The 24,894-nt window shown below is 39.3% G+C and overlaps 1 protein-coding gene and 1 long non-coding RNA gene across 5 annotated transcripts in view; one reads left to right on the top strand and one right to left on the bottom strand.

Moving 5' to 3' along the window:
* PCMTD1 (protein-L-isoaspartate (D-aspartate) O-methyltransferase domain containing 1) overlaps positions 1-1,056 on the bottom strand; it is a 45,515-nt gene extending 44,459 nt beyond the window's left edge. Inside the window, exon 1 of one of the 4 annotated variants that reach the window (XM_054192009.1) lies at positions 811-1,056. The gene's annotated coding sequence lies outside the window, so the exon portion shown is untranslated. The remainder of the gene's footprint in view (positions 1-810) is intronic. The other 3 variants (XM_054191997.1, XM_054192007.1, XM_054191999.1) reach the window with 3 other exon arrangements.
* A 448-nt stretch (positions 1,057-1,504) lies between these two features.
* The window catches only part of LOC128905638 (uncharacterized), a 43,396-nt gene continuing 20,006 nt past the window's right edge, over positions 1,505-24,894 (top strand). The window contains exons 1-2 of the long non-coding RNA XR_008464918.1: positions 1,505-2,280; positions 3,057-3,156. This is a non-coding gene — a long non-coding RNA (uncharacterized LOC128905638). The remainder of the gene's footprint in view (positions 2,281-3,056; positions 3,157-24,894) is intronic.

Raw genomic sequence — 24,894 nt, 5'->3', positions numbered from 1 at the left:
CCCTGCATTCTGCACACTTTATTTACATAAAGGAAGTATTTGGCCCCCTCGCTGCTGTTCGGACCACCTCCTCTACCGACAGGAGAAATACCCTTCTTCTCAGCCCGTAGGTTCTTCCTGAAGCAAAACAACGCTTCCCCCTTTGCCTCCCCCCGAAATGCCTCGGCCTGGAAGACGTAACCCCCACAAGACCCTAAGGTTGTTAGGGATCGGGGAAAAAAAAGCTCCCGTCCTCACTGCATTTCCTTAAAGGCAACAAAAAATAAAAACAAACCCATCCGTGACGGGGAGGAGACAGGGAGCTGCGGGGGACGAGCGCTGCCCTCACCTTGTCTTTACCCTCCCCCGTCCCCCCCACCTCGACCGGATTCCAAGGCTGGAACCTCCTGTCTTGTCCCCGACCCCTCACACCTGCCCCAGGCCCGCGGCAGCTACACCAGCCACCCCCCTCCTCCCCCCCCCCAGCTTTTTGCGCCAAGGATTATTTATTACGCAGGCGGCGAAAGGACGCGGGGAGGTATCGGGAGGAGGAAGAACGGGCTGCCGAGGGCGTACGCGCACTCTCCCCGTCCCGTCCCTCCCCACCCCGCAGGAGCGGACCTGTCCCGGCTGCGCGAAAACAACCTTCCATTTTCCAACACACCCCCCAACCCCCCCGCGCCTGCGTGCGGGGCCAACAGACAATAGGAACTGGGGGGGGGAAGGGGCCATCGCAACTCACCGTCCCGGCTGTCGGACGGCGGCCTCCGCGCCCCACAGCGCGGTCCTGCCCACACTACCCCCCAGCAGCCCCCCCCGGGGGACACTCACCCGTTCCGCAGCGGGCCCCCGGACCCTGCACAGACCCCGTCTGAAGGTGGGGGGGAGGGAAAGAGGAAGGCAGGCAGGAGAGCGCTCCGGTCGCCCGCGGGGGCGATCGCCGAGCGAGCAGGAGCCGCCGTTACCCTTCCCCCGTCCCGGCCCGCCCGTCGGAGGGGTCCCCGGGCCGCCGCCGTTTGTGTCGGTCGGTGCGAGCGAGACGGGGCGGGGAGGAGGGGCCCCAACAGCTGAGAGGATGTAAACACACGGTCACGTGACCCTGCCTCCGCAGGCGGCCAAACCCCCTCCGCGCCACGGGGCAGCTGGGCGCGAGGGGGTGGGGGGGAGCGCTCCGCTTCAAGTCATGATTGGCTGTGCTTTGCCAGCTCAAGAGCCAATGGGAGGGCGGCGTTCGCGGCGCTCGTCACCAGTCGCTTGGGGGAGGTAGGGGATTCTCGTGCTCGCGGTAGCGAGCGGCGGGCGGGGCCGGGCCATCTCGTCCTTGTCCCCTCCCACCTGTGTCCCCTCCACTTGTGTACCCCCCACCCGTCGCGGGTGGCCCGCTTGTGTCCTGTGAGCCGCGGAGAAAGGAAAACAGGACCGGGTTGTGGCAGCGGGGGGGCAGGGGCTGGCCTTGGGGGGTAGGGGGAGCGGCAGCACTGCGGGAGGGCGGGGGAGGACACGCAGCTCCTCGGGCCCGGTTTTTAAAAAACTCGGGAAGGTGCCCGGTGCCCACCCGAAATTGCTCCGCTTTCATCGGGCCTCCTAATTTTAAGGCGGTTTCGCCTTTCTTCGGCAAGCAGAGGCAAGGGGAGGGCTGGCGTCCCCTCGGATCCCCCTCCCGTAGGGCCTCTCCCGAGGCGGGTCAGCAAGTGACACTGTCCCTTCCAGAGAAGGGACTTCAGGTTCCCGCGTTGCCGATGCTCGGAAAGATGAGATGGTTCGAAAAACCATGAGGAGAAAGAGAAGTCCCAGGGAAAGCTCGGAGGAATTGGGGAAAGGAGGAAGCACTGTGGAAGGGAATAGACAGGAGTGGAGGTGGAGAGAGCCTGCGGCCCCGTTGCAGGCTGGTGAAATTTGGGGTGATCAGAAGTATTGGGTCATTCTGAGTGAGCCCTGGTCGTGAGCGAGGTCTCCGAGGCATCATCCCATGTGTGGTTTCAAAGAGGGCTGGAGGGATGATGTGAGATTTGTGGAGTTGCAGAGTGGGGAAAGTAGGCTGCTTCTGGTTGTTCTGAAGAATTAAAAGTACACAGGTGTCAGGACTTGTTAGCAGCTTGGCTAATCAGGTTTCCATTCAGGGAAGGAATGAGAAACACTGGAGATCGGTATCGGAAAATGTATGATAAACACACTTGTGGAACAGTAAGTTCACATTCACCCAGTGATCTGGTAAAGGGTGTAGTGTTTATGGATTTCAGGCTGCTGGATATGAAAATCTGAAGATCTAAAGCGGATGTTACAATAAAAACAGCAATTTAGGTAACTTGGTGACATTTACAATGAATGATAGCTTAATCTGGAGTGGTTTAAGCATTGGGAGTTTTGCGAAATGCAGCTGAGAGGCATAAAGTTTTGAGCTTTAGCCAAAGTTTGAGTACTGGTGGAACAGGATTTCTGAGTAAAAGCCCTGAGAAATGGAAGTACACAAAAATGTAGCTGGTAAGAGGCCAGGAGTGAGTATTAGTCTGTTGGGGGGCAGAATTAGTTAATACCTGCAGCACACAGTGGTTGTAGATGGCAACAACTGAGGTGCAGATAACTGTAAATATAAGGGGGAGAGTTTCTGCTAGGCTATGACTGAGAAATAATTCTGTCTTTTGAGGGATTTAAATAGTCTTACAACTTGCCATACTGTTACAGCTGTAACTGCTTTCCCCTTGCATGAAACAAATTCCGTTTTTATATTGAAATATGCCTTGCTGTCAGATAGTAAACTTAAATAATTTTTGCTGGCCTTAAGTATTGAATATTTTTTCTATTAAGAACTTTTAGATAGGTGGAATAAGTATGTATAATTCCCTGCCTGTTGCATGTATGAGGGTTTCCCTCTCTTTCCACTACGTCCTAGATCTTCTCATGTATGACCAACACAGGCTCATTACCTGACAGACAAGGTGCACTTAATCAGTATTCACTCAGGACAGAAGTTGTGGCCATATTTTGCTCATTTAATTTTAAGGGAATTTTCTTATAGCTTTTTTCCTGTAAATTACCATGTTAACACTTGAACTGATACCATTTTTTTCCATTTACAGTGGATATGGACATCCAATTAGGAAGGTCATTGTGCATCTTCTCTCAGAGCTGAAAAGAAGCTTCAGCATTCAGGCCTAGCAGAAAATTCTACTCAAACAGGTATGATTCTCCACATCTATTCTTAACTCCTGTTATCCATCGTCAAACCAGAAGTAAGGTACATATTTTCTGTTGAAGTATGTAACTTTTGCATCTTGGTATGGAAGATATTTATTGTCACATTATTTTAAATTTGAGATGTGCGTAATTTGGGCAACTTTTTTATTTGAGTCTAAGTTAATATTCCCAAAAAACATCTCCAACTTTAAGTATTACATGATAGACCCATCAAAGCTCTGTATAAATTAGCTGAGCTCAAAACCCATATAGAGCACTTCTTAATTGAAGCACAGTGAACATCCTTTCACCCTCATAAAACAATCGGGTTCGTAGGCTAATGTGCCCCCAGAACTTAATTATTCTGTAAAAGTTTTGGATTTTTTTACTGTCTGTGCAGATTTAAGCGTTATTTATTCTTTCAGTACTTCATTCTAACACTCTAGTTTTTTCATGATCATGCAAATAAAGAAAGTCTGAACTAGGTGGAAGACTCCCGTTTGTTTTCATTCTGTGCTGCTGGTGAAGTCTATAACATTCAGATGCCTAATAGAAAAATACATATTCAAGACTCCCATTTTTTAGCTAAATTTGAAATTTGCTACAAAAGATAATTAAGTATTGAGATTTAACTGTTAACATACTGAAAAGAAAAGTAGATATGCACAGCAATTTACATGTTGATGTCATGTATATTGAGTAGCTAGGTATATTTATTTTTTTATTTATGTAGAAAAAAGTTGCTCTTTAGACTAAAACAGCATTTTGACCTTCCTAAAAATGGTACTAGCTTAAAAGTAGAGTGGTACAAACTGCATTCCTTGTATGTAATTCTGTTAACATAGAACTAACAAGTAATGACTAATTTACACTGCTTATACTTTTGCACATCTCGATTTAATTAATGAAAACCATTTACATATCATTACATTTAAGTTGGCTTGATTTGAGTCAGCTTCAGTTTTGTGTTCTGTGTCATTGAGTAACCAGTTTTAAATATTTTCAAATGCTACAGGAAACATACGAACCAAGTCTTTTTCTTGAAAATTTATTTTTAGACATAGATGCCATTTTGGTAGTTGAATAAAGTTTAAACTTGTAAAATTTTTTACGGAGCTTTAGTTGACAGTGTTTGAAATATTTTTGATGTTCTACAATACAGTTTATTTTTAATAAAGTAGTAACAGTATAATGTTTTGTGGGATTTCTTAAGGTTTGGATTTCTAAAGTATTGTCCGTACTAAGGAAGAATTTCTTTACTTTCTCGTTTAGCTAAGGAAAGCTAATGCAAGGAGAAGGATATGAGAGACTTACGCCTTAGCTGTATTTCTAATTAGTTATTTCACATTGTGGTGCGTTCATTTGAATGTTGACACAACTTTTTAGAAAATATTCATTGTTTACTATCATTTGGAAAGAGTGATCACTTTCTGATTCTGCTCTTTTCTGTAGTTAATGAAATCAGATTTTTTCCTGGTAATTTTTCATTCTATTTTTCCTTTTTTGCTTGGATTTCATGTTAGATGAGTGAAAAAGACACTGTGTGCAAAGACATAGAAACAAATCCTAATGTAGCTGGTTTAGTTATGGTTATTTACTGTTCTGTGGGTTACCTGCCATTTGTTTTCCCTGCTGACAAACATCTGAATAAGGGTTCTGAATGTCAGCACTCAACTTCAACCACATTTGTTATAACTAGTATCTAGCTGTATAGGGGTTCAGTCAGCTTGAGAAAAAATAATTAAGAAGTAGTTGATAGTGGCTCTGAGATCTAAACAATCAGAATTCCTTCGTTATTGGAAGTTAATTCTGCCTGAGTTTTTCAACTGCTGCTTTTTAAAGGCCATAAAAATAAATAAAAAAATAAAACAGGATGTAGTGTTGGGTCTGCATGTAGTCCAGAAAGCCCATGTAAAAAAATACCCAAATAGAATAGTAAAATAGAGATGAACCAATGTAGAATATGTTACGATCAAAATACTATGGAAATGTAAATAGATAACCTGATCCATAAAGCTAAGGTTAAATTTCTGTTTAAAGCATAGACCCTCTCTGTATATTCAGATGAATTGGCTTGAGTGGGATAATACAATGATCTGGGTAAGCAGTACTTGATATTACACCATGGGTAGACAAAAAGCTAAGATGAAAATTGGAAGTAATTTTTAAAGTAACTCTGAGAAATGTTAAGATTATAAATTTCTAAAGTAACAAATAATTCCAGCTGTTAGTGGAACTGAATAAAATAATTGTGAAATTGTAATATTGCCAATTCTTGCATATTTAATTTTTTTTCTCGCATATTTTTCCTTGTTGAAAATATCTGTTATCTTCCACTATACCAATGAAGCAGGAATAAAAAATTGTCCTCAAAAAGATAGTAGGACCAGAGTTTTCAGAGTTAATGCAGTTTCTGTTTCTTTTATTATTCTCATCAGAGGGACAATGCATGGTCAGTGTAGCACAATCATTAAAAACTGAAACTGTTGGAGCTGAAATAAGTGAGCTAAAGAACTGGACAAAGAGTTTCACCAAGAGCAGCCATAATTAGGATATGAAGAATCCATTGTTTTCTGAACTTACTCTTAGTCCAATGTTTAGACTGATACGGCGATCAAAAGCTGCTGCTGCTTTCCTTCTGTTCCACAAAATATGTGCTATGTAAGTATCAGTTACAGTTTTCAGATGTCCTCTGCTCCCTACAGTAGATACCACTTCTGGCCATTGGATACAGTGAGCACGTACTTCACACTGTATCATATGTTGTCATTGGCATAGCCTGTTTCAGGAAGAGGGCTCTGAAATGGAGAAGTGCTGCAGTGGCTTTCTCCTCTCTTACAGGCTGGTCTTCCCACATTAATGTCTTGTCGCAGAGTAAAAAAATACTGTACTATTGAGAAAATTACAAGTCACACAAACGGAAGAGTAATGAAATAACTGCTGGAAAGCACGTTCTCTTACCCTTAATGTTTGGCCTGCCTATCATACTTTTTAAATTTTTGCATTCTTTGCTCCCGGGTATAGAGCGTACCTTCTGTGTCTCTCATCCATACCCCAGCAGCCATCATGCCATTTGCAAAGATTTATAGTAAGTAGTGTTCAAGTTCCCAGGAGGGGAACTGAATCAGCCCCCACAGAGTCCCAAAGCCTAGCTGAGTCTGTTGAGTTTTATGTACAGCACCGACCCGTTTGTAGTTAAGCTGTAACGGACTAGTCACACTGCACATGCCACATTGTGACCCCCTGTTCTGATGAGTAGCAATACATCAAGCTGGCTCTATAGGTTGTTGATGTGGACCTCTGAAACTGGAATGCAACTGCGCTGCTTTTAGGTGTGTCCGGGCTCTGGAAGTAGTTCAGTCGTAGTTGTATGGTGTGGCTTTGACACGTGAGACTCGAAAGATTTCACCTGTAAGACTGGTGAGATCTACATGTGGAAGCTCTAGTGCCTCTGTATCTTTGGCCTTGTTAATCTGCAATTTGGGTAAACAAACCCAGCATAACTGTTTTAGATAAAAGTGATTGTACGCTGATCAAGCTTTAGCTCAGAATAACGTCTCCCAAAAGCTCCAGAGCTAGTTGATTGAAAAAGGCATCTTTAAAAGGAGTAAATCATAGTTTATTCCAGGCCATGTCTGTGTGCCAGGTTACTTCATACAGTATTCCTTCTGGTCTTTAAGACTTACTTAACATTTTAATTTTCTTTTAGAACTGCACACTCTGTCCCTCTCCCACCCCCTTCAGAGATGCCCTTGGTACTGTAACCTTGCTAAGGCCTTGTAATTTTTGGAATAGAAGTTTTCATTGCTGTAGATTTTGAAATACACTCTTGCCAAAGATGAATTGCATTATGCAATTGAACCGTGTTACACATGCTGTGGATCACTATTGTGCTTCTCTGAAGTACACAGAATCAGTTCTGAATAAAATGTTCTGGGGTTTGTCACATATGTTTATTTGGGATGCCTGTAATCTATCCATGCATCCCAGCTCTCATGCCCCATTTAAGTGATCACAACTCTTATCTGCATTATCAGAGGAAATGTGATACAATAATAGCAGAAACGTTGTCTTTTGTTGCCCTGAGTAGCCAGAAATAACAGTGATAATTACCAAAAGAGATATACCTGCATACTACTTGTAAGGATGGTGCAGGAGGCTTTTTTCCCCTTGCCATGAAATCCTCTGCTAGGGCGGTGTTAGCACGCTCAGGCCCCCTGGAGCAGTCATGTTGGGAGTGCTCCTGGCTGTGGGCAAAGGATGGCATACAGCCAGAAGTATTATTTTAGCTGTTCTAGTGTCAGAACATAAGTTATGCTTAGTTCATATTTTAAAACATTGAAAGCATATGCTAGAAAAAAAATATTTTAACTTAAAGATGAAAATAACTGAAATGAAATGAAAAATGAAATTAAATGGGATCTGTGGCATTGGTCCTAAGGATGTGTCTCACGATCAGCTGTCTGGCCTTCAGATTACTTTTCCAATTTACTCGTGCCTTCATGGTTTTTTCTTCTGTTAAGAACAAGCCTGAGTTCGCAGCAATGCACGTTTTCCAGTGACCTGCAGTCTCTGAGTATATAACCAAATGCTGTTCATAAACGTAACAAACTGATCAAATCTAGGTAATGGTTGACATACTATAAAATCTAGTCACGCAATCAAATGTTTAAAAATTTTTTTCGAATTTGGTACCAAGACAAGTGTTTATCTTTTAGATTTCATGTATAGAAGTAACCTATTCATCTGTAATGGTATTTTACAAATAATAGGGTATATTAAGACATTCTTCTCTTTCAAAAGATTATGGATACCTACTTTCATTACTCTTTTTTTCCACAACCCATGATGGGAAAAGAAACGTCTTCCTCAGTGTTTGTGCTTTCAACCATTTGTAACTTGTCTCAGAGGTATATTAGGATACAAAGTGAATGTGTCAGCAGAAAGTGTCATGTATTATCACCTCTGTCCTACTCATTGATTGTAAACTGCAAGCACGAGACATTCTCCATGGAAATATGTTGATTTGTCTCTGGCTGTAACTGACAGTGAGTCAACAACAGACTCTTTGTGTCATCCTTTGCTTAAATCAATAGGGGGTTTTGCTAAATTTATAATCCTGTTTTTTTTAGAAGCAACACAGTCCTTCGAACTGAGAAAAATTATATGCCACCATGATTAATAGTTTGAAGCCAAACAGTCTATGAGTTTCCCTTGAATGAGTCATGTTAAAAGGAACTTACTGTATTTTGTATCTTAAATAATAGCAAAAATTTTATTCTGAAATCAATAAATGTTGTGAATTTGTGTGTAACTTTGCCTGACTTTGTTAATCAAACATGGAACAAGATGTAATTTAATGTATATGAATTAATATTAATTCTTCTGTGTATGGGCTGATAATAATGCTATCATCAGTCCTCTTACTGATAGTCATATGGCCTACGTGCAGTCATTTGAGAGGCTTTTAAGACCAACCATCTACTTAGAGTGACAGTCTATTAGGTATCTTTCTTATATGCTGCTTTTATCTTTTAGTAGGAAAGATGAGGAAAACTATCTGCATGTTGTAAATATGTCAAAAAATCAAAATGTTTCTAGTTTCATTTCTAACACATTTATTATTTTGGCATAGTGAGAAGGTTAACTTCGGATGATTTTTTTTTTTCCCCCTAAAAGAATTTAAATCTCTGATCAATAGGATTGAGTTGTTGTAGATATTAATTTAGTCATCGTTTGGACTGTATAAACCCATCCTTTACCAACAAGCTACCAAAAAGACAAGGAAACAATAATTTCTTGTATAGAGATCATCAACATTAAAGTGCTCTCTTTTTTTTTATGTTCATAGGATATAATATTCTACATTTTAAGTATTTTTTTATGAGAAACGGAGAAAGAATACATTAGATCCAACAGACTTACCAAAAGATTTGTGCTTAATATTCAGCATGCAGATTGTTTTTTAAAGGTCTTCTAACAGAACATAATCTCTTCTTTTAGCCTCCTCCAAACTCTGATGCTTTCCAAAAAAAACAGTTGATGTTTTTCTCCAGATTTGACAGAGGTTTAACACCTATTTTTTTGCTTGTTTTTGCTTTTTGGATGATGCAGTTGACTATTGTTAAGTCGTTGGAATATGTGCAGATGGCTGGGGCAGTAAAAGTGAAACTTCATAACTGTGTCTGAGGAATACATTATTTAGGAACTTAAATGAAACCAGATTGTTAGTAGAGGTATAAAGGGTCTCTGGAACAGATCTGGTCTCAACCAATTAATTAAAGTGCTTTCTTAGAATCCTTCATCCGTGGTTGTACAGCACATCTAGGTATATAGTAGAAGAAATTAAATGTCATGAATATTCTCTCCTGTTTTATTCCTCTGGCTTTTGGAGAAATGGTGAGACAGGTAAAAAACATGAGAGGTAAGCTAGGTAAGCTACTGCCATTGAAATTAATTAATTGAATATGGATATGGGGAACAATATGCATATAAGTGAACTATATGGCAGTAGCAAGCATCGGGTTAGTTTCACAACTCTATGGCAGAAGATCAAGTGAAGAGTGAAGGAAAGAAGATGGATAAAAGGACAAGGCAGGAAACAAAGGATGAGAGAGAAGAAAAAGCGTATGACATGAAACTAGGATCTGAGATGTTCTAGAAGGTTACAGAAAATAGCTAATGAAAATAGTGCAAAACACAGCTTGGGATTTTAACTTCTTCTTTTTCCCCCCTTTTTGACTACACAAATCTCTCTTTGGCTGTTTCTGCAGCTCTTTCTGCTAGCAGTAACTGTAAGATATTTTCTGTCTTCAGGTATTCTTGTACAAAGCCCTGTAGATTGAAGCACAGCTAGACCTTAGTGTCTGCATCATGGAGGAAGCATCATTAGTACAATTTGGAAAGGTTGTGAAAAGCAAGAGCAGCTATAGAAGGAAAAGAAAGAAAAAAGATACTGAAGGGAAACCTTGTAAGTGAAGTATGCTGATAGTGAAGGGGGTAGACTTGGGCTCCTCGGAGCATATCTATTTGCATGAAATGCTGAGTGCTTTCAGGTGCCTCGCTTCTAAGAGAGATTCACTTTTGATAGTAATGGTACTGAGTACTAGGGAGCAGCAAGAGCAGGACTCTAAGGTTAAAGGTGAACCAGGAGCTGAGAGCAGCCACAGCACAGGATGTGCACCTGAGCTGGATAAGCACAGCAAGGTGGTAACAGCAACAGATCCTACAAACAGTCCAGGGATCGTAAGGGAAAAGCAAGACAACAAGCCAGATCTAAGGTGACTCCAGGAAACCTGACCAACAATGGTTGAGGATGGTAGGTACACCTACAGCATAGAGCAGTCTGAGGCTAAATGGATCTTGTGGGGCAGGGGTTGTGAGTGGAGATCCCAGGTGGGGCTCATCAGAGCCATTACAGCCTCTTGGGGCACTCAGCCCTGACATTGAGCTTTTCAACTGATTGAGCCCAAATGGAGCTCTTTCATGACATGACTTGTCAGACCAAACTACAGTGAATACAAGTGCAGGGTATGATAACCAGATTAAGATTGTACTGATTAGTCATGTTTAAGGTATGCCAAGCTAAAAAACTTCTGATTGTTTCAGATGACCTTAGGTAGGCACGATGTCTCTTGTAGAAATTATGCAGCTAACTGTTGTGATAAGAAATAGGTTTGTGATCTTATTTTATTTGACCTAATGCATATATCTTAATGTGCAAGACAAGGATAAGTAAGCAGACTAGTGCTTGTGTTAAGCCTTGAGTAAATGCCGAAGGCCAAAGTTTTACCCATACTGCATGTTGGTAATAATGGAAGATCTTGGTAAAGCCAACTCCTTCGTGTGTACTACTACAGGACTGAGCATTTTGTACTTCAGAAGGTCTGAAGTACGCTTTCAGTGTCCACTCTGAAGTGGACTCCACTCTTTACATCATGTGAAAGATTATTTCATCCTGATTCCTGGCAGTTCTCAATTTTCTACTAACTCAATGAAATAAAAACCCTAAAGAATCAAATATTTGGCAATAAATCAACTATAAATCCTCATAAGGACTGAATGCCTTTAACTGTTTTACTCAATCTCCTAATTTTTCATACAATTACATGAAAAGAAAATCAATTGAAGAAAACCCAGGTATGGGAGAGGAAGATTTGATTGGGTTGTTACAGTGTGAAAATTACTCTGCTAAAGTCTGCAAATCCTCAAGTAAGATAACAGCCTGAAATCAATGGGACTACATGCAAATGTGCGGGTATATCCACATGGCATTTCTTCTTGTGTGTGTTGAGCCTTTCAGTGGCAAGAAAGTCTTCATTGACGCTGAGATAGAAAAGTATAAATGTGTTATGTCACCATTACACTATACATTATAGTAACGGCAGAATCTGATCCTGGAACAATTAAAATATCTGTATATTAAAGAAAAAGAACACAGTTATTTTATATGATAAGCTTGCCTCTGTATGACTTAACCACCCTGCTATTGAAGCAGGCAAAAATGCAAGGATAATACAAACCTCTTTTCCCTCCCCCAAGGAATGAACTGTATTTAACTGAATTGCTGTGGGGTTTTTTGCATTTTCTGGGATGTAATCAATCAGAATCTGCACTCGTGAAAATATTTTACAGTGTATAGGCAACAATGTGTTGATATTAGAGAATGCCCACTTCTTATTTCTATTGGCTTTCCTTTTTTAAAAGTCTGTATCTAGCTAATTTTTAGGTGTTTGAGTGCTTCACATAACCATTTTCTATTGAAAAAATAGAACTCAAAGCATACTCTAGATTACAGGTAAACCTCTCTGTGGCAGGTAAACATGCATATTTAGATTGTGCCAGCATCAGCTTAGATCAATGAACAGAGTTTACATTTAAATCTCACTTCTAAGTAATCTTCTAAGCAATCGGTAATTGCAGAGCCCTGCTGATTTAAGACTCCTGTTCTCTAGAAAGAAGGCTTATGCTGCAGGATGGGAAATGAAGCTAAAGAACTTTCCTTTCTATAAGAAAGTAACGTGCTTTTTCTCAATGTGTTTTAATTCACCTGAATAAAGCCACTTGTATTTTTGGCATATAACAGCAAACTGAACCCCTAGTGAACACGAAGTTAGTGGTTAAGACCTACGAATAGAATAGCATCCAAATGATTTCAAGTATCTAGGGCAGTAGAAGCCACTAGAAACTACCCAGCATGTAAATAACATTTAGCTAAAACTTGTATGACAAGTTAAATCATTTGGTATCCAACGGGGTTCATGAGGTTTCTTCATATATGCCTATATTAAGGTTAAAATTCCACAGATATATTAAAAATATATATACAAACCCAAAAAATCCCACACAATTAAAGCAATTTAATCACACTCCACTTTATTCCCACACATCTTTTAACATAAAAAAAAATTACATGAAGGCTACTGCATAGCTCTTCATATATTTTATGATAGTCTTCTACCTTCCAAAAGTTGCCAGAGTCTGTAGAGGAATATTTAGGAATATAAAAGAAGAATTGCAGTAATTTCCTGAAGCTCAGCTGTGAAGAGGGCAGGGTAGAAGCATCTTGGTTTCTGGAATAATTCACTAGAAACAGACTGTAGAAAGCCCCAATGAAAGATGCATCATAGACATCTAAGAGCTATTCTGAATAATTTTACAAGTGGCACACTTTCTTGGATTCTAGCTTAGGGTTTTTTTTTTCTGTTAGGACACAGAAGCAGCTTTAGCCATTGTTCAGTCCAACTTTATCCCAGGTTCTTAAAAATTTCTGTGAAATTTCTTGCTTAGAACCTTTGGGCCCTTCAGACCTTGACTGTCAGGGGAGTTTCAATTCCTTGTGTAATGTGAGTATGTTGCTGTTGCAATTTCATCTAGCCAAGTGACCCTGAGGCTTTTTTTGTGGCCTTTCATTTGGTACTATATTTACTGTCACTGACATTAATAAAGTCAGTGTATTACCTTTCTTTATTCTGACTTTCTACCCTGCAACCAGGAAGAATTGTTTCAGAAGATAACAGTAGCTTTTCTTTATTCTGGTGATTAAATGTAAGAGAAGTCTTACGGAACCTTCATTTAATTCATTCACTGACCCCCTTCAAACATTAGAATTAATTTCTTTTATCACCGGCTAATCAGTTTTCTGCAACAGAAACAAAGTAAGTATGTGGTTGTGGGGTTTGTGTGGCTTTTTTAAACTAATTTAGCTGTTGCAGAAGAGAGACACCATTCATCGCAATCAGAACTTGGGAATCAAAACACAATCAGATGCTGAGAGTCCAGACTGTAATAAGTACTTGATTTGTGACTCAGAGCGGCAGGAGACTATAATGTCTGAAGACATTTATAGTTACAGGATGAATTATGCTCTTCATTTTACAGAAAAGACATGGAAAAATGGAAAGGTAAAGACCCAGTGTTTGAATAATACCAATTGCCTTCTTAGTGAGACACAATGTAAACCTTCCAGCATGCTGGGATGTAAATCTGACCTGCTATAACCCATTTCCAAAATTTCAAACTGACTTACTCAACGCCTACATTTTATCTGATGCCATAAAAAATTATAAATTAAAAAACTGAAATTAACTCTGGTAAACTTCTTCCTTGATGGTTATTATTTAAACACCCTCTAAATATTAGGCTTATTCTTGCACACTTTTTTTTTTTTTTTGCAAGGGTCACAGGGGATCAGTAACATGCAAACATGGTATTATTGCAAAGGTCAGTAACATCCAAAATCTTGATTATTTCTTCTTCCTAATAATAGAGTGTCAATTCTTTGGGAACGGGCAATGTCATGATATGGTTTTATTACTGCATCTCATTTGTGTAGCGCAGCTATCACAATGCTCCCCTTTGATAGATCAAATAGCTTCTGACCTTCTGAGATTGATGTAGTAACTTTCTGCTGACAACTCTCCTGGTTTTGCAAGAGTTGCTTTCAGAAACGTAGTCATTGGTTAGTGCAAAGGAAGGAGGGAGGTATATTGCAGGACTCCTAATTGTTACTAATTTTTAGTGGGGCCTTGGATCTGTCTTAAAATAAGATTCATACTTAACAAAATAAATCTCTGAAACCTTATTTATGTCAGCACTGTATTGAGGGAAGTTTATTAAAAAGCTGCAGAGAGATTTGTGTTCAGTCAGCATCCTGCTGTTGTTCTCCTCCCATCTGGGACATTAACACCAGAGAGTTTGAGTTCTTTAGTTTATTGTTATTTTTATTTTTGTTATTTATTGTTATATTTATTGTTATTTTTCTTCACAGTGTAATTGTTAGAGCAGTATTGTAATGCTAGCAAAACCCAAAAGCTCCCAGACCTGAAACAGTATAAAGTGGCTGCAAAGAACCTAAACTAAACTGGTGATATGAATTTGATATGGTTCTTCCTCCTTCAAACAAGCTCTGTTTCTCTAAAAGAACTTGGATTTTCCAATCAATTCATAAAAGTATACACCTTTATCCATAGACAAAATAAAGGATTATGGCATTCATTACTTCTGCCCACTCTTGTTATATTTAATACCAAAGACTTTAATGGAAGTTGAAGGATATTTTTTAATACAATTAAATAACATCGAAGTAATGATACTTTTCATTCCCATAGCTTTTCAATGTAAAGCTAATTATCTTCCCAGTTCTCTGTAGAATAGGCATGTATTATTATCCTTATTTTCTAGAGAGTACAATGAAGCACAGCAAGGTTAAACGAATTTCTCAGAACTCGAAGAAATTATGGAAAACCAAGAATAGTACTCTAATTTCTTGTCATCTTGTTCTGTTCTGTTTTCACAAGATCAGTCTTTATTAAGCTGTCATCTGAAGCACCTCTTAACAGGTTATACCCATGAAGAATTTAAATGAGAGACTTCTAAAGTTTACTTAGGAGATGAACTATCAAGATGGGATATAAAAAGCATTGCACTGCAGATGAGTTTTGTCAGGTATACACAGTTTAAAGTCCCTGTCATACTGCTTTGTTGGATGCACATTTCTCGTGGACTTTCTTTCCATGACTGGAGCGCTCACCAAAACAAAACCAAAAATGTCATTATATCGGAGAAATAGGCAGCTTGTGGTACTGCTGGGTTCCTTTAAGCCTAACGAGTTTCCTGCTGCTGTAGGGAACCCAAACTACTGGTGATGTCCTCTGGTAGCTTTTGTACTGCAAGCCTTACATTTTTTACAAGGCGAAGGAGAATGATCTGCAGTTCACGTCATGCAGGGGCACAGCTCTTGGCTTTTCTTTGGACCCTCTTTTACTTGCTTGTGTCTGATTATGGGGAGTTGGGCAAAACAGGGATGCCTGTTGGGTTTTTTTCATTCTTTGATAGATCTTACCAGATTTTGGAGGCTTCAAGGTGAAATCGCTGGAAGCAAAACATTGTCCTCACAAAATTATATGGTACATACCCAGTTTATGCAGCTTTAAAAGAAAAAACAGAATCAACACAAAGTCAATGCTTTTTCTGTGCAAAAAAACCCACTTTAATATTAAACTGTATAGGCAGTATACCAAATGAGGTTCCTGAAGTGAGTAAAAAATTACAATCCTGACATTTCTAGTTAGATTTGTCTTTAGGGGAATGACATTTGGATGAGTTCAAAAGCTGTTTTCATGAGTTTTTGCAAATTTCTTCTATAGCAAATTTAGCTACTTTCACCAGGCATCACTGCCAGTTGCCAGGAAAGTGTCAGAATTTTCTCAGTAAATCTGTTTCTACAAATTTTTCCCAGGTAGAAAAAACATTTTTGCAAAGAAAATGAGTCTTCTGACTAAAGGGAAAAAATATCTAGTGATTTGGAAAGAGAACCCTAAAAAACCTTCTCATTGAAGGCTATTTAATTTTATCTTTACAAATTTTTAAGAATATTATTTTTATCCGTGCAGTAAGTTCTACTGTTTAGTGATCTAATCATTAGTAAGAAAAAATGCTTTACAACCTCCAAAATATTTCATGATAGGTGAGGATGAAAAGGTTGCTAGTCTATGAAAGAGCATTTTTTCTGTAATGAAATATTTCACTCTAATATTTTCATTGTCTATTTTGCATTGTATAGGTTAGCGAGTTCTGCGGTCCATGCTTAAATAAGTCAGTATAGTTGCATCTCACGCCTTGAAAACAATTGTGCAAATTCAGTTATTCCTTCAAGTCCTGAGTGCCACTAATGAGGCATACGGCTGATGGTTGGACCCCAGCCTGCTGTGGTGTGATAAACCAGGGCTGCCTGCATGCAGAGCCTCGGACACGGGCTCTCCGAAGTGGCAACACTAAGGAGTACTAAAAAAAAAAAAAAAAAAAAAAATTAGAGTAATTCTGATAGGACTTGAAAATAAAATCTTACTGCACCTCTAACAATGGGTTTTATTCTGAGAGACTCTTTCATGGTAGTTCAGTTTTAGTAAACAAGGACAGCTTTGCTGCCAGTAACTCCAGGTATATTACAGTTTAGTTGTCAGGCTGTACGCTTTACTTGCCAGAGGTCTTAACCCTCTATTGTTAGAATGCCTGGTACTGTACAGAGAGCAATGCCCAGTACTTCCTCAGTGAGAATGTAGACTGTGTTTGAAAGGTCTCCAAGACCCAGCCTGAGGTTCAGAGCAAATGCTGCATTCTAAATACATAAAGGAATTCTGATGCTGTGTTTGCATCTCTTCCTTTGTTGAATAAAACAGTCTTGGGTGGATTTTGGGAAAGAGGTTTTTTTAAGAGACTTAACAGAAATCTTGGTACAGAAGAAAAAGAAAAGAATTGCAAGCTTAAACATTGCTTGGAAAGCATTTATTCTGTAAGAACACAATTTGGGCAAAAATATAAGACACCTTTTTATTGGGTTTTGTCATATCTAACTCTAACGTAACAGACCTGAGTCCAGATCCTGTTGCAAAACCTCCATTGCTGGACTGACTTCTGGCAGAACCTATGCCTTTTTTTTTCTTACAGACTTAGTAAGTAATATTTCCATTTGGAATGAGCACGGGAGCCCTAACACAGAACTTGCAGTTCAAGGGCTAGTCAAGCTTTAAGTCCGCTGCTCCAGGGAGTTAGTGAAGGTCATTCAAGATCTGTGTCTACAAGGGACACTAGAATGTGTCACAGATGGGAAGCAGAAATATGTAGACGTTTGTGTTCATTTAGAAAAGGATTGTGTCTGCAAGCATAATGCCATTAGTTTTCCTTCTCAGAAGTTTTCTAAGTAGAGAAATGTCAAAAGGCAAAACCCTAAGGGAACCATTCTGTTATGATTTCTTTTATATTTAAAGATAGTGTTCAGAAGAGGCAATACACTTGTTAAAAGGGTAGGTGTTTTAATCTGAAGTGAAAAAAGGAAGGCATTCTGTAAAAGACTTGAAAACAAATTCATCACTTCACACATTAGGCTATCTAGAGATGAGATTTTGGCACAGCGTTTGAGGATAAATGGCATGTCTATTTGATCAAAGAAGTTTTTGGAGATTAGCTGAATATTAAATATGTAAATACACTTGCCTCTAACAGGTATGTAATTGGCAAGAATGATCAAAGTATCCTTTCAAATCTCTAGACAGATACTAAGTATGCATTTTCCGGTGTTAAGAATTGTTCCTTTTTTTTTTTTTTTTTTCTTCCCCTTTTTACAAGAGCCTCCTGATCTGCTCTTCTTGGGGATAAAAATCACAGTGCCAAAGAAGACTTCTTTTGAAAGTCTGAAAGAGGAACATTTGTTGTGATACATTGATCCTTTGGAAGCAGCCGATAGTGGCAAAGCCCACTCCATCACTCAGGAGTCTGACAACCCTGGCAACAGGCTGGCCAAACTGCATGAATCTGGATTTTGCATTGCTTACATCCCTGTGCTAGCAGCTGTTATCATACTATTAGCCTTCTGTAGTCCTCATGTAACCTCTTGAAACCTATATGGGCTTCATGCTCTGAGACTACCTGCCAAATATTTTAAAAAAAGAATCATTGTCACCTCTCTCTTTTCACTATCCACCTGGGGGAGAAATAGCTTGATGAGTTTGGGTTGGTGATAGGAAGCTGGAGGAAATCCAGTCATGATTTTTCAGTCTGAAGGGTTTATTTCCTTTCATTTCATTCATTTCCATTCAGCTGGAGGTAATGAGGTTGTGCAGGTCTGATTTCAAAGGGCACAATTTTGAAATGATAGGTTTTGCTTAGGTACACTGTAGCTTTAAATTGGTGATTTTGATGAAGTTGCATAAACTGGAATATAGTGCAGTTTCTTCCCCCAGAGATATGGTGGCTCAGCAGTGAAGATATGCACTGATTATTTTTTTCCCTCTCCCCACTAAAGCGCACAAGAACAGATCTGCTGAGTAGGAAGTGCTATTTTTACATAATCACTTTTCAAACCAGAGTCTCACTGCAGACGTTTTGAGGAGACCAAACTAAGCATCCTCGCAGTCACTTCATCTCCAGCTGCAGAACTGCATATGGGAAGCTCTAGTGTAGGTAATTTAATAATATAATAGTCTCTTCTTTGTCTATTCTGCAGTCACCTTAGCTGAAGTATTTCCCAATAAGTGTTCATCACGTTTCTGGGGTTAAGCAGAAATTCCTTGCTTACATAAAACCAGCTTGTGATTGCCAAAAAGAGATTTTTGAATTGTGGGTATCTAAAAAATAATGTAAATGTGATTATTTTGTTTTGAAAATTATTTTTAACTTACTCGGATGCATTACTATAGCATCTGAGCATCTAATTTATTCTCTCAATCAGCCCTTGGAGATAGAGAAATGTTATTATTCTTAGCCTCATTATTCAGATGAGAAGTGTTTTGCTTAAAGCCGTCCAGGACCTGCATAAAAGAGAAGGGAGCTAAAACCATCTTTCATATCTCAATCTGAGTTGTGCAAATGCTAACAAAGTAGCAAACATGATTAAAGTGCTTGTTTACAAGTTGATGCAGAGGCACCTCTCCCTTGATCGTGCTAGTGACTCCTATCCCCTCACCTCTTTTTTAGACTCCCTCCACCTGCTGCCTTTGACCTGCAGTTCCTAATCGTGCACCAGTAGTAACGGCAGCATTTTTTTCCCCCTGTGGGTTAGGCTAAATTCCTCTTTTGTCCAGGCTTTGCTGTAATCTGGGATGACTTAGAAACTCCCTTCTATCTTTTGTCTATCAAAAAGAAAAAATGGTGTTAAAAGAAAATAAAAGCAGCCCCCCCCAACACATTCATAAATCATAGATCGGATAACGAAGTGGTAACAATAACTGCTCAAAACATTTGTTGAAAGCCAACCTCTTTGCTAGGGAGCGTAAATTTTCAGTAAGTTTATTACTGCCTAAGACAATGGATGAAAATTTCCCATGTACATACTTAGTCTTTCTTTGTGATTTCTGCAGAAGTTTTTAGTTAAGAAGCTGACATGAAGCAAACGAACCACTTTGCATGCCAACCGCATTACATCATGTTTATGATATGCAGCTGACTTTAAAAAAAAAAATAATCAAAAAAAGCAGTAGGAAACGTAAGGTATTTGTAAGGCTTCCTGCCACTTCTTCCTTCCAACGTGAAGCACAAATGTGAGGTTTTTTTAGCCCATGGGGCGGCCTCCTTGACTTTGATAGCTCAAATTTAAGAGCACCTTCATAATCTTTTACAGCAGCATAGAGTGGGACTGGAGGGCCCATATCCAGAAACGGGCTTTGGGCTGAGTTCTAGTTCACTCACTCACAGGTTTTGTGGACAGAAGTCACTGAACATCAGTCTGCTTAACCTCGAAGCACTTTTGTATTAGAGAGTTTTACATCTCAAATACTGGCTGTATTAATCTTAGAGTTTGAATTAGTTTTGTGCCATAGTTTTTCATGAATGTATATTTTACTTGTCAGGACAGCTGCTTTCAAGACCAATTAGCCTTTGCTTCCTAGCACAGTCTTTCTTGTTTGTAGAGCAGCTTAGATGATGCTGAAAGTTAAGATCATTTTAGGCTTAGCTGGACAAAGACTTTTCTCATCTACAACCAACTAAATGTTTTGTTGAGTTCTGAAACAAGCAGAAGGAAAACATATGCAAAGTGTCAGTGTGTCATTTGTGTAGATGTCTCTGGGCATTTCTCCTTTCATTGGAAAGACATTTTTCCTGTGGTTTACTGAAGCAGAAGGAAATAGTATTTTAATTTTAGGACTGGACTTAAGTGCAGAGATTGTACTTCCAAATGTTGGATTTCTGATATGCACATTATTATAAGCTATTCACTTCCTATCCCAGTATTCAAGTAAGGAAGCAAAACAGCACTGGATGAACAGGCAAGTGAGTGCATCCTACCCAGTGATGATACTCTGTAAATCACCTTGAAAATTACCCAACGGACTTGTGATATCCAAGCAATAGATTTAAGTCACTGCACATCCCTGCCTTGTAAACAAACAAATAATTATTACGTTATGCTTGCATTCTAAGATCTAAAGTTACATATTCGTCTACAAACTTGAAGAGCTGGAATGCTTTGTATAATAAAAAGATCACTGGCTGCTATATTGTTTGCATCTTTGTGCAAAAAAAAAGCGTTCCACTGAAAAAACTCCTTCTCATGCTTCTATTTGGTGACTTACCTACATTTTAGATTTCTTCTTTTCCAATATAACAAAATTTTGTCAACCACTTCAATGATAATTCAGTATTTTTCTAGAAAGAGATGTATTATATTACGTAGTTTATTCAGTAAGCTTTGTTTTTAATGTGTTTCAGAAATACAGAAGTTTCCAAATTTTGTCTGCTAGGTTGAATTAAAAAAGATTCTTTACTCTCATTTCTTTTTCTTTTTTTTTTATAAAGAGTATTCTAGAAAATTACTAGCATGTTACAGTGAAGAAGTATATATTAGATTATCTGGTAACACAGAGTTATGAACTGATGCCTTAGTATGTGACTTCTCATGTTGTATTGCTTTCCCTGAAGACCCTACTTCTACCTGAAAAACAGAAATACAACAGTATTACAAAGTAGCGAAGTATTACTTGGTAGAAAAAGGTTTGTGAGAGCATTTCTTTTCAAATCTCAAGACAGTAAAGTTGCTTTTGTGTGCGAAATCAAGGGATCATGGCAAGTGCTGCTAAAACCCTCAAACTTTGAAAAAAATTAAGTGCAAAGATAAGCCAATTGCAAAGAAAAGCTGCACAGAACTATGACATGCTGTTTGCTTTGTGTTTTCCTCAGTCATTGTCTTTCAGTTCTAGTGACTGAGTTCATTTTTCTTGATCTATAGAAAAGTACAATTTATGGATATAAATTTAGAGGCTGTCTACATGTTAAGCTCTTTCAGATAAAAAAAAAAGTTCAGAATCCTTATACAAGACTGCAGACTTGTAAAATGAAAGCAAGATTATTATTTTTTCTATATAATTTTTAAATTACAATATTTCTATAACTAATGATAACCAAAAGGCTGGCTTCTCAGCTGACAGAGTTCAGTATTACTTGATGCTAGTAAAGCAAAATCCACATAAAGTCGTGGCTCGCCAAGTAGAAAAAGGCTGCAGTGTGTTAGCTAAGCAGTAGGAGAAACGAAAACAAAAGCTATGCAATTAAGAGGTTAAAAATAAACATACTTTTCTTCTTTTTCCTCAGATTCATCTGTTTAGTAAGAAAAATGTGTTTTGAATTCTAATAGTTTAGTTTCACCTTTTGTTTACAAGTGAGAACTAATTTACTGTTTTTCCCAGTAAAAGGGCTGCTGGAGTGAATGAGCGCTTGAGAAGTATCTGATAGACCCTGTCCTTGGGATATTCCAGTTTGTATTAGGCTTTTGATTAGTTACATAAAATGTCCAATATCCTAGGAAGGCTAGAAGAATTTCCCCTTGCTTTTTCAAATTGTTTATCAATCTGTATTTCACTGAGGCATGTAATGCCCTCTGCTGGCGCGCATGTTTTATGTCAAGTTAAAGTACTGGAAAAAGTGGGAATTAACAGTTGGGAATGCATCCTTTCTCTGCTTTCATAGATTTATAGCTCAGTGACTGAGCTATTCTAGCTATGTACAGTTTTGATAACTCTTTTGGCAAGCGGTTAAGGTTTTATTCAGAGCTGCTTCAAAGAGGGACAAAGCTCTTGTAGCCCTGCCGTGGGCGAGCTGTACTGCCCTTGGAACAGGTAAAACTCCTGCCAGTGCTGCAGCAGAATTAAAGTCAGATTGTAGCCTGAATTTTTTAAACCTTATTAATGCTTTGTATACCTATATACGTTTTCTTATTAAGAACTGCTATGAATCTATATCTTTTTTTTTTTAGCATAGTTATTGGAACGAGACTGTGGAAATATTTTGTTTTACCCCAACAGATATACATATGGGAAGAAGAGTTACCTACCTAGTGTTTTGTGAAGGTTTTCATTGTTGTAGGAGAGGGGATGAAAAGATGATTGAAAAGATGATGAATGGAGAATGGCCATAGGCAACCTCTCCTCCCCGCCCCCGTCCAGTCCCATCTACCTGACACTGTCTGTCTTTGAAAATCAGTGAGTAGAGGTGGTCATGGAAAAGTAAAGAAAAATATATATGAAGTGGTAACTGGAAATGGACTTCAAGCTGCAAGTAAAGATACTGTCTCTGGGCATTTTATTCCTGTGATGTTCCAAAAGACAAGAGTTTGTACGCTCTATCCACATCAAAAGGACGACAGAGAAATACCTGGCAGATACATTGATAAATTTTCTTGAACCCAAGTTTTTAGACATATAATTTATATATAGCTTCATAAATCTACTGACTTTCTAACAAGTCACGTTCCTGTGTCAAAGACGATCAGTCTTAAAACCTGCTAAACTTTACACCCAAGACAAGACACAAAGTTTTAGCAAGACGTAGAAGGAAAAGGGAAAAAAATAAGCCCATAACGGTTATTACTTACAGGATTCCAGCAGGAGAGAAAGAAGAGCTGATACATAAGGCTTTTTGAAAATTCAGACATTCTGGTTTGTTCCACTCCAGTTGTATTTAAATACTACTGCTGCTGAAAGGTGTTGGGATTATCCAACACAAACTGATCTAGACATTAAAGAAATTCTTGCCTTTGGTTAGATTGCTAGTGACAGTGTTGTGGGTTGCAAAGGGCTGATTGTGAAATCAGGCGAACAACAATAATTCAGAAAGTTCATTTTAACATGACAGAGCTGACTGGAGGCTCATTATACATACCAGCTCCATATAAAGAAAGGCAGAAGGGAAATGACTTCAGTATCCCCAGCTGTTTTTATTTCTGGAGGTGATATATATACACACACACACCCAAAGTGAAAATAAAAAATTAATAAATAAAAGTAACTCTTGCTTATAAAGGGTGAAACCACACACAGTTTTTATTAAAAATGATGAAAAAAAACCCCAACATTACAGTTACTTCAACTTTTACATCCCTTTGACTGAAAAACATTCTATACATTCAAAAAACAATCTTATTTTAGATGATGACTCTCCTGTTACTGGGAGTACCCTGCTCGTGTCTTTAAGATCTCTCAGAGAAATTCCTGTGAAAGCCCTGTTTTGGCAGTTAACCTGAGATGTGCTGATTGGCCGAGAAAGCTATGGTCCATTTTTAAGTGTCTGACTGTACTTCAGTTTTTAAAAGTCTTAAGGCAGCTCTCTGCCAGAATAGTTCATAGAATCACAGAATGGTTCGAGTTGGAAGGGACCGTAAAGATCATCTAGTTCCAATCCCCTCCGCCATGGGCAGGGACACCTCCCACTAGACCAGGTTGCTCAAAGCCCCATCCAGCCTGGCCTTGAACACTTCCAGGGACGGGGCATCCAACAACTTCCCTGGGCAACCTGTTCCAGTGCCTCACCACCCTCACAGTGAAGAATTTCTTCCTGATATTCAATCTAAATCTACCCTCTTTCGGTTTAAAACTGTTACCCCTCGTCCTATCATTACACTCCCTAATAAAGAGTCCCTCCCCATCCTTCCTGTAGGCCCCTTTTAGGTACTGGAAGGCTGCTAGAAGGTATCCTAGAAGCCTTCTCTTCTCCAGGCTGAACAACCCCAACTCTCTCAGCCTGTCCTCATAGCATAGGTGCTCCAGCCCTCTGATCATCTTCATGGCCCTCCACTGGACCCATTCCAACAGGTTCATGTCCTTCTTGTGCTGAGGACTCCAGAGCTGGACACAGTACTCCAGGTGGGATCTCACAAGAACAGAGTAGAGGGGCAGAATCACCTCCCTCGACCTGCTGGCCATGCTTCTTTTGATGCAGCCCAGGATGCAGTTGGCTTTCTGGGCTGCAGGTGTGCATTGCTTGCTCATGTTGAGCTTCTTGTCCACCAACTTAGTGTAGATAACTTGCCCCACACAACACATCTTCGGGTATGACCACCATTTTTGTGTTTTGGGGGGCACAAGTTCATTCTGACTGCTCTGAACTGAGTACAAACTGCATAGCCATATAAGATGAAGACAATACCAAGACAGTATACCATTATACCATTTCAGAGCCAATGCAAGTAAGTTCTCACCACCCTCAAGCTGCCACATATTCTCTACACATGGCAACTGAATGGTTATGTCTCATATTTGAGGCCAGCACAGTAACACCGGACTACGCTTTCTTCCTACTGAAAGCGTTTGATGGTTTTGTAAACATCAAGTAAAAGGTGTAATGAATGATCCATCTAATGCGATCTCAAGCCATTAACTCTGGATATTTGTGGGGATGAAGACAGGAACATATAGGACTTCCTACTTGCAAACAGCAGCAGAAGCTGTCCAGAGATGCATTTGAAGGCATTCAGTA

Source organism: Rissa tridactyla, chromosome 2 (assembly GCF_028500815.1).
Source record: "Rissa tridactyla isolate bRisTri1 chromosome 2, bRisTri1.patW.cur.20221130, whole genome shotgun sequence".
NCBI lineage: Eukaryota > Metazoa > Chordata > Aves > Charadriiformes > Laridae > Rissa > Rissa tridactyla.
This window is presented reverse-complemented; position numbering and strand designations above follow the sequence as displayed.